The 9,990-nt window shown below is 42.9% G+C and overlaps 1 non-coding gene across 1 annotated transcript; it reads left to right on the top strand.

Annotated features, from left to right (window-relative positions):
* Positions 1 to 9,341: 9,341 nt before the first annotated feature.
* Positions 9,342 to 9,447, top strand: LOC118491856. Its single transcript, XR_004892301.1, has one exon. It is a non-coding gene; the product is annotated as a small nucleolar RNA R71 (small nucleolar RNA).
* The last annotated feature ends 543 nt before the right edge of the window (positions 9,448 to 9,990 follow it).

Below are 9,990 nucleotides of genomic sequence, written 5' to 3'. Positions count from 1 at the left end.
CAACTTAAAGATGGCAGTTACACATTTTGCTCGCAGGCTCCACCGTAAATTACGGCTCCACCGTAATTTATGGTGGACATTATTCTTTTACGGCACAAATGAACTGTGTTACGGTGAAGAAAAATGCAAAATCCAGGTCTACCGTAAATTACGGCAGGACCGTAATTTACGGTGGTCAGCTGCCTTGTCTTCTTTGTTGTTTCTTTTGTTCCACGCTCGACCCGTTCTTCACCAAAGCCTCCAAATCTGCGTTTACTCCATCTTTTAGCTCCTAAACTGCACCTGAAACATAAGCACCGTAGTTATCTAATTCAAGATAATTACACGATTTAGTGGAGGATTATTTTGTCTTTTAACATGCTTAAGGGTTGTCCAAAGGACCACCCGTCACATCCCCACACTTAACCGTTGCTTGTCCCAAGCAACTCATCCAAATGATTTCAAAACAAGTGATCAAATCAAACCAAGCAAAACATGCAATCTCTTTACCAACCCCCTTTTTAACACCCAAGCAATGCACCCCTCTCAAATTCTCTCCTCTCGGCTACAAGTGAAAACTATCAAAGATAAGCTAGACACACACTAGGCAAACGGGTGGTTGCACAATCATAAGCTTGTACCTGAATCGATCATTCTCCTAAAATGGGTCAAACATGAATGCAAATCAAAGGGACTTCAAGGTTGTAACGTGGCTAGGTGTATAGGGTAGGAAATGGAATATATATGAGTAGCGAAAATTCGACCCGGTCTTTTTATTACAAGACAATTAAGCCCCTTTTTTTTTCTTTTTCTCATTTCTTCTTTTTTTTTTCTTTTTTTTTTCTTTTTTTTTTTTCAATCAGCCATACGATAACACATTAACCATAACTACTTCAAACTCACAAAACTACTAATTCTATCACTAACACTATAAGACCGGGTCAAATTTGGGTAAATTTTCAAGTAAGTAGCTAGGGGAAACAAATGATAAGCTTTAAAGGCACAAAATGACAAAACCCCCGCCCCTCTCACTACCATGCTCATATATATAACTTATGAGGTCCAACCCCCCAAATCCCACACTCGCTCACACCAACGACGAGGCTACCTAATGCCCTTATCCTTTCTACATTCATGTTTAACTAAGGATTCAAATCGCATTCAAGCACAAGTTCTAACGCACCCCCACCCGTAGCCACTCTCATCAAAGACAATTATTTATGTACAAGTGTGGCTACAACTCTCACCAAGAACGAAAAAGGTATCAAGGGTTGCCGGTGCATCAACTTGGGAGGCTTTGATCACTAAACTCAATCACCATCAACAAAAGCTTGTTTTCTCAAACCCCAAATTTCTTTTTGTATTTTTCTTTTTATATTTTTTTTATGTTTTTCTTTTTTTTTTAACACGACACCACCAACAAACACCAACCCAACAATCAACCACATGATCAAACACCACCCATCCTCCCAACCATAACCAACATAAAATCAACAAATATGTACAAACTATACACAAGAGAGAATACCACCTGATTAATAGTAGCGCGGTCCCGGAGGTCCAAAGATGGATGACATCATATCATTCCACTCTCCAAATCCGAATGCGCCGCTGCTACTCCCCGCTTGTTGTTGTGCTCCCTCCTGTTGCCTTGGGTCAAGCCATTGAGAATGGTGAAGTGGTGGAGTCGGGTATGAAATGCTACCATCATAAGGCGGCAACGAGGCATAATCCACATGTTGTGGATCTTCAACAACCGGCCTTCCGGCATGCCAATCCGCATGCATTCGCCTCATTTGATCATCATGATATCTATTATTAGCATCCACCTCTCGAGAGTATGCGTGGGTACGGTTCCATGACTCATTGCGATCGAAGCTATGTTTTAACGACCGCTCTATGCTTGCACTATTCCTCGTGTTTTGATCATACAACGTCCTCTCCGGCCCCGACCATGTATCAAAAATAGATGCCGGCGGACGTTGACTTTCGATCACCTCTTGCATTGAACCACTATAAGCCCACCCCGGCTCATAAGGTTGTTGTGCATAGTCGTAGAACATACCACCGTGACCTCCACCAAAACCCCCTAAACCAACATTTGCACCACCATGCGGCTCGTCCGCATAATCTTCGTCCCCGCTCGGAACCATTTCTACATCACTCTCCGGCTCATCCGGCTCTCCCGGTAACAACTCTCTTGCATTCAACTTTAATGCCCTCCACCTTTGACCTTCAGATTTCAACTTATGATAACGTTCCGACAGAGTGTACGTCCAAACATTCCCCAACCTATCCAATGTAAACGGCTGGTGCCTTTTTGTCAAACCTCGGTCTTCGGATGTTAACGCTTTCTGTTGTTTCATCAAACCCGTAATTATGCGACAGTACGGGACGATGTCTCTTCCATATTTGTTCCGGCATATCCATAAGTGGTGCATGATAAGGTAGCGTATCGGGAAGCGTGGAGACCCATGCATCAACGAATAAAGAACGGGTATTTCTGGATACCTTACCTGTTCTTTGTCTCCCCTTCTTGGAATGACATTGAGAAGGCAGATTGTATGCAGCAATTTAGCTTCAATCTTCAAGTTCTTCCGGTATAGAATACCACTGTATCTACCGGGCAAAAACAATGCTGCCAACATGTCGTTCCATCTCACATGCTTTTCCGGTTTGAGCAATAAGTCATCAAGTGTGGGCACCATGTATTCCCTAGATGGAAGACTGTCATACTTTCCAAGCTTCTTCAGTGTATCATACGACATCTCCACCGGTACCCCATGTACCATCCCGATCAACTTCATTTGTGATGGCTTGTTGAAATTGTGACATTTTAGTGTTGCCATCCACTCTTGTATCTCCGTCATGAACAGATTACTCTTGTCTTTGTCAAAGCATTTAAGCGCCCCTTCGCAACCTAAAGCGCGAAACTTGGCAAACACCCCGAACTGGCCAAATTGGGGCTCATCAACTTCTTTCTCACAAATAAACGCGGCTGCCTTGTTTTTCAACTTATTCATGCAATCATTGTAAAGTGTTGGCTGCCAAATCTCGGGTTGATCATCCAAAGACCACGAGTTCCATACCGGCTTTTCACTCGGGTTTAACGCCATCTCTTCTTCTTCTTCACTTTCGCTTTCCCTAACCCTACCCAGATATTGCCTCTTCTTTGATGGTTGCTCCTTTTGTTTTCCCTTGCCTTTTGATGAAGATGAGCTTGATCCCGCTTGTTCCTTTGTCTTTGCCATTTCCTACACACATGAAACAAGCAACAAAACAAACAACAAATTAAACCCTCTCTTCAAAATCATCCCCACACTTGCTTGTTATCATGGTTGTAGATGTTAGTGAACCAAAAGTGTATCAAGAATTTTTCAAAAATTGGGCATGATGTCTCTACAATGTAGAACATCCCAAAAGTTCACTACTTTAACCACAAATCCTACATCTACAACCGCAAACCATGTTCAATAATCAATTTCATAATCATATCTTAACAACAAGCAAGTGGGCAAGAGCACATAACCTAAATCACCTTACTTTTCACAATGTAGCACCAAAATATAACAAAATAAGCGTTCATACCTTGTTTAAAGATGGAAGAGTGCTTGTGAAATCAAAAACCCCAAAACCCCCAAATTATCTCAAACTAGGGTTTCGAATTCGGACCCCAAAATTTCGTTTTCTCTGAAATCTCTCCTCATAGTCACAAAGCTTGTGAAAAATTAGTCAAGTTAGACCAAAATTCCACTTGATTTCCAGAAATTGAAGGGTTTATGAGAGATGGAAGGTAGAAGAAGCTATGGAGGTTGTGGGTCTTGAGAGAAGGAAGATGATGATGGAAAAGTGAAAAGTGAATGGGTGGATGGGGTTGATTCACGTGACCAGGGTTTGTTTATTATATTTTATGTTTTTTTTTATTTACATGCGACACCCCAAACGACGGAAACAAGTTTCCTGCGTACCGTAATTTACGGTCTCACCGTAAATTACGGTGAGACCTGAATGTCAATTCTTGCACCGTAACACAGTAGACTTGCACCGTAAATCTCCATCAATTTCATCTTCCACCGTAAATTACGGTATTACCGTAATTTACGGTACACACTGAACTTCAATTTTTCATCGTAACTCAGGAGGAATTTACCGTAAGCCCGCCGTAATTTACGGTACTCGCTGGGCATCCATATTTTGACAAAAATTGAGGTTTTATATGACAAAGTTTTTAGATTTTTTTTTAAGTTTTTTGATTTTTTTTATTTTTTTATGTTTTTTAATTTTTTCAAAAACTTGTAAAAATTACCCTACCCCCTCAAAAATCCCGTGTTGTCCTCAACACAATGTAAGAGCAATTCGTGAGCCGAACATCCCCACACTTGTTTCGAACACGGACTTCGAGGAACTATGGCAATTGTGCAAATATACAAAACAAAACAAAACTACTATGTACACTACCACCAAACCTGGGCCTCTCATGGTTGTTCCTCCTCGACCGGGCGTAAGATGTAGCCCGCTTTGTCAAGCTCCAAATTGTTGATGTCATTTCCTTCCAAGTACGGCTTCAAGCGGTGACCGTTCACCGTTTGTTGTTTCAACGTTTGCTCATCTTGGATGTCCACATCACCAAATCGCCCAACTCTTCGAATAACATACGGACCCATCCATTTGCTTTTAAGCTTGCCCGCGAACATTTTCAGTCGTGAGTTGTACAACCAAACTTTCTGCCCCACTTCGAACGTTTTCTTGCGCAATTTCGCATCATGTACTTTCTTTAGCTTATCCTTATAAGCCGATGCACATTCGTACACCTCATCTCGAATCTCTTCTATCTCGCTCAATTGCAACTTCCTCAACTTACCCGCCTCGTCGTAATCCGCGTTGACTGTCTTGATAGCCCAATGCGCCCGATGCGCCAACTCCATCGGCAAGTGACAACCCTTACCATACACCATCCGGTAAGGTGTTGTGCCAATCGGAGTCTTGTAGGCCGTACGGTACGCCCACAAAGCATCATCCAACTTGCTCGACCAATCCTTTCTATCCGTTCTTACCGTCTTCATGAGGATCTCCTTGATTTGACGGTTGGACACTTCAACTTGTCCACTCGTTTGCGGATGGTAAGGTGTGGCGACTCGGTGGTTCACGCTATACCTCTTCAATAATTTTCCGAAGTTAAAGTTCTTGAAATGCGAACCACAATCACTTATAATAACCCGCGGGATTCCAAAGCGAGAGAAAATGTTGGATTGAACAAATTTACAAACAACCGAATGGTCGTTCGTTCGTGTTGCAATAGCCTCAATCCACTTCGAGACATAATCCACAGCCACAAGAATATAAAGAAAGCCATTCGAATTCGGAAACGGACCCATAAAATCTATTCCCCATACATCAAATATCTCTACAACCAAGATTGGTTGTAGTGGCATCTCATCCCTCTTCGATATGCTACCCATCTTTTGGCAATTTACACAATTCCGGGCGAACTCAATTGCATCCTTAAAGATAGTGGGCCAATAAAACCCACAAGATAGTACCCGATAGCCGGTTTTATGCCCACTAAAATGACCCCCGCAAGCGGACGAATGGGCATGAGTTAAGATTTCTAACACTTCCGTCTCGGGCACACACCTCCGTATGACTTGATCCGGTCCGATCTTGAAGAGATCCGGCTCATCCCAAATGTATTGCCTCACTTGGACCATAAATTGTTGACGACGCTTTTTGGTCCAATGAGTTGGAATGGCACCCGTGGATAAATAGTTGACGTAATGAGCGTACCACGGTGCAACGAAAGTGGAAACGGCTAAGAGTTGCTCATCGGGGAAACTTTCATTGATTTCACTTACATCGTCGATCCCTTCTACCGGAATCCGAGACAAATGATCCGCTACTACATTCTCGCTTCCCTTCTTGTCTCGGATCTCTAAATCAAACTCTTGTAATAATAAGACCCATCGAATCAATCGCGGCTTCGCATCCTTTTTCTCCATCAAATACCGGACCGCACTATGATCCGAATAAACCACTACCTTGCTCCCCCAAATATACGAGCGAAACTTATCCAAAGCATACACCACCGCTAGTAATTCCTTCTCGGTTGTGGTGTAGTTAAGTTGCACTTCGGATAAAGTTTTGCTTGCATAGTAAATAACCACCGGCTTCTTGTCAACCCGTTGACCCAAAACTGCACCAATAGTGGTGTCGCTTGCATCACACATTATCTCGAACGGCTTTGACCAATCAGGTGGTTGCAAAATAGGCGCCTTGACCAAGTGTTCCTTCAAAACAGTGAAAGCTTGCATACATTCGTTAGTAAAATCAAACGGGACATCTTTTAATAACAAATTGCATAAGGGTTTGGTGATAACACTAAAACCCTTAATGAAACGTCGATAAAAACCCGCGTGTCCCAAGAATGACCTTACAACCTTAACATTTTTAGGAGGTGGCAAAGATGATATTACCCGTATCTTTGCCTTATCCACCTCCATCCCTCTTTCCGAAATCACATGTCCCAACACAATGCCCTCTTGCACCATGAAATGACTTTTCTCCCAACTTAGCACTAAATTTTTCTCAACGCACCTTTTCAAAACCTTTTGCAATTCATTGAGACAAGCATCAAAAGTAGTGCCAAAAATGGAGAAATCATCCATGAATACTTCGAGCGACTCTCCAACCATGTCCGAGAAAATACTCATCATACATCGTTGGAAAGTTGTCAGAGCATTACACAAACCAAATGGCATTCGCCTAAAGGCAAAGGTGCCATATGGACATGTGAAGGTGGTCTTGTGTTGGTCATCCGGGTGTATGGTGATTTGGTTATAACCCGAATACCCATCTAAGAAGCAATAATATTTTTGACCCGACAATTTTTCAATAATTTGGTCAATAAAAGGTAGCGGGAAATGGTCCTTAGAAGTGGCGGCATTCAATTTCCGGTAGTCAATACACACCCGCCACCCGGTAACCGGTCGGGTGGCAATTTGTTCACCACTTTCATCCTTGACTACTTGAATGTCGGCCTTCTTAGGCACAACTTGGGTGGGACTCACCCAAGCGCTATCCGAAATCGGATAGATGATTCCCGCATCCAACCATTTAATTACCTCTTTTTTTACTACCTCCCTTAGGTTCGGGTTCAACCGCCTTTGAGCCTCTCGTGTCGGTTTGGCATCTTCGGTTGTGATAATTTTATGCATGACGATGGATGGACTAATTCCTTTGAGGTCGGCAATCGTCCATCCAATAGCACCCTTGTTTGCTTTTAACACCTCCATCAACGCTTGCTCTTGTGCCAACTCCAAATTAGAGGCAATAATGACCGGTAAAGTGTCATTATCCCCTAAAAATACGTACTTCAAATGGCTAGGCAAGTCCTTGAGCTCCAACTTTGGTGGTTCCTCCAATGATGGTTTTGTACCCGAATCGATCTCCACCGGTAGGCCCTCGAATTGGTGGGTCCATGGTGGTCTACCTTCTTTCATTGCCATAGCATCTTGTGCTTCCTCTTCAACCCGTAGTGCATAAACATGTACCTGTTCAGCAAAATCACACAGGCAAATATCCAAACCATCCTCCTCATACTCATGCGGGTTGCATCCATCTACTATGTCTGCCATGAAACACTCATCAACACCGTTAGCATTAGAATTGTTAGTAAAAACATTCAAACGCATTTTCCGATTTCCAAACGCCATATCAACTGTACCAAATCTACAATCAATAATAGCATGTGCGGTGCTTAAAAATGGCCGACCCAAAATTATATTTTGTTGTTGTTTAGGGTCCGCCGATGAGTAATCCAAAACTAAGAAGTCCACCGGGTAATAAAACTCATCAATTTTTACAATAACATTTTGAACCATACCCCGAGGCAACTTATGAGACAAATCGGCCAAAACAACCGTCGTCTCCACCCTTGCTAATGGACCAAAGTCATATTGGTCGTATAAGCCCCCCGGTAAAATGCTAACTCCGGCTCCGAGATCTAGCAACGCCTTAGCCATTTGAAAATTACCAACTTGTACATTAATCAATGGCGTGCCCGGATCTTGGAGCTTAGGAGGAAGCTCCCCATTCAACACCGCACTCACTTGCCCGGTCAAATCCACCCGCTTAGGCACTTTCTTTTTGTTTTGCCTTTTTTGTGTACATAATTCTTTTAAGAATTTTGCATAAGCGGGGACTTGTTTTATTGCATCGAGGAGTGGGAGATTTATTTTTACTTGTTTGAACATATCCCACATCTCCTCTTTTTGAGGACCACTCGACACAATAAAATTTTTCTTTCCCGGGTCAAGTAGGGCCGATGGAAATGGAACTTGACTCGGTTCACCCTCAACTTTTTCATTCTTTTCACTTTCACCCAAACCCGGTTTTTTAACAATTGTTTCTTTTGGTTTAACCGGTGAAAGTTCATCATCACTTTCAATTCCCGTGATATCCTCAACCACCCCCTCAACCAATTCGGGTGACAAATTGGCTTTAAATTCCTTCCCACTTCTTAAAACACTAACATGATTAATGTTAACATTACCTCGTGACGAACCATGTGAAGGGTTTACCTTAGTGTCGCTTGGAAGTTGACCCTTTCCTTTCTTCAATTCCGCCACATCGGTTGCTAATTGACCCATTTGGGTTGTTAGTGATTGGATGCTTTTATCACGAACCTCATCTTTTTGCATTCGCACTTCATCAAGTTGGTTCCGTTTTTGCATCTCCATTTGCATGCTCTTTAGCATCTCCATCACCTCGTTTCCACCCGAAAGCCCCCTTGTTCTTGACCCGTTTGGTATTGCTTTTGATAACCTTGGTTATTTCCGCCTCGGTACCCACCTTGGTTATTGTAAGATGGCCGTGAACCAAAATTACCTTGGCTACCTTGAAAATTTGGGTTCGCTTGATTTGAAGGGTTCCCATATCTAAACTTCGGATGGTTCCTCAATCCGGGGTGGTAGGTATTAGAATTCATGTTGTTGTAGTTCCTACCACCTCCTCCTTGACCTTGACCTTGAACTGCATGGACTTCCTCGTATTGCCCTTCCAACATCCCTTGGCAATTTTCAGCCGCATGACCTATTTCATTACACAAAGCACAAACATTATATATTTGGTTAGTGGTTTGAACATTACCATCATCTATGGCGTGCACTTGCGGTCGGGTGGTGGTCGGTCGGGCTCTTCTCGAGGCTTGAGCTTTTCTCTTTGATGTAGTTGCCATGCTTTCCAAGAACTCCCAATCTTCATTCTCATAGTTTGTTCCAAAAGTCCCACCGGTGATAGACATCAAATCACGTGCGTCTTCGGCACTCAACCCCTCATGAAAAGCATTCATTAACTCCCACAATTCGATTCCATGGTGAGGGCAATTCTTTATCATCATATTGAATCGTTCGAACGCTTCATGGAACATCTCACCATGTTGTTGTTGGAAGCTCCTCAACCCCTTTCTAGCATCATTGGTCTTTTGGGCGGTATAGAATTCGTCTAAGAAAGTTTGTTGCATTTTCCCCCAAGTGTAAATAGATGCCGAAGGCAAAGTGTAGAACCACTTCTTTGCCTTATTCTCCAAAGAAAACTGAAATAAGATCAACTTGACTTCATCGGCCGAAAAACCTTGACTCCCAAAAGTGTTGCAAATTGAGTCATAGGCCTCTAAATGGAAATACGGCTCCTCCGTTGCTAACCCTTTGTACTTCGGTAAACTTTGCAACGAATTTGTTCTTACTTCAAAAGTTCTCCCTTGGTTGTTGTGAGGGATAACCACCGGTGAAGGGTTTTGAGTAATGATTGGCCTGAAATGTGCCTCTATTCCCCTTGCTTGTTCCCTAAGATGCCTTCTTGGAACACCCAATCGACCCCTTGGACGAATAGGACCCATTGGTCTTGGTATAGGCCCTTGTGGTGCAATTGGTTGTTGGGGCATCGGTGGGTATTGAATCGGCCTTTGAAATTGTGGTTGCACATGTTGTGGCCGAACTTGTTGCAATGGAATAGGTT

Source organism: Helianthus annuus, chromosome 4 (assembly GCF_002127325.2).
Source record: "Helianthus annuus cultivar XRQ/B chromosome 4, HanXRQr2.0-SUNRISE, whole genome shotgun sequence".
Taxonomy (NCBI): Eukaryota; Viridiplantae; Streptophyta; class Magnoliopsida; order Asterales; family Asteraceae; genus Helianthus; species Helianthus annuus.
This window is presented reverse-complemented; position numbering and strand designations above follow the sequence as displayed.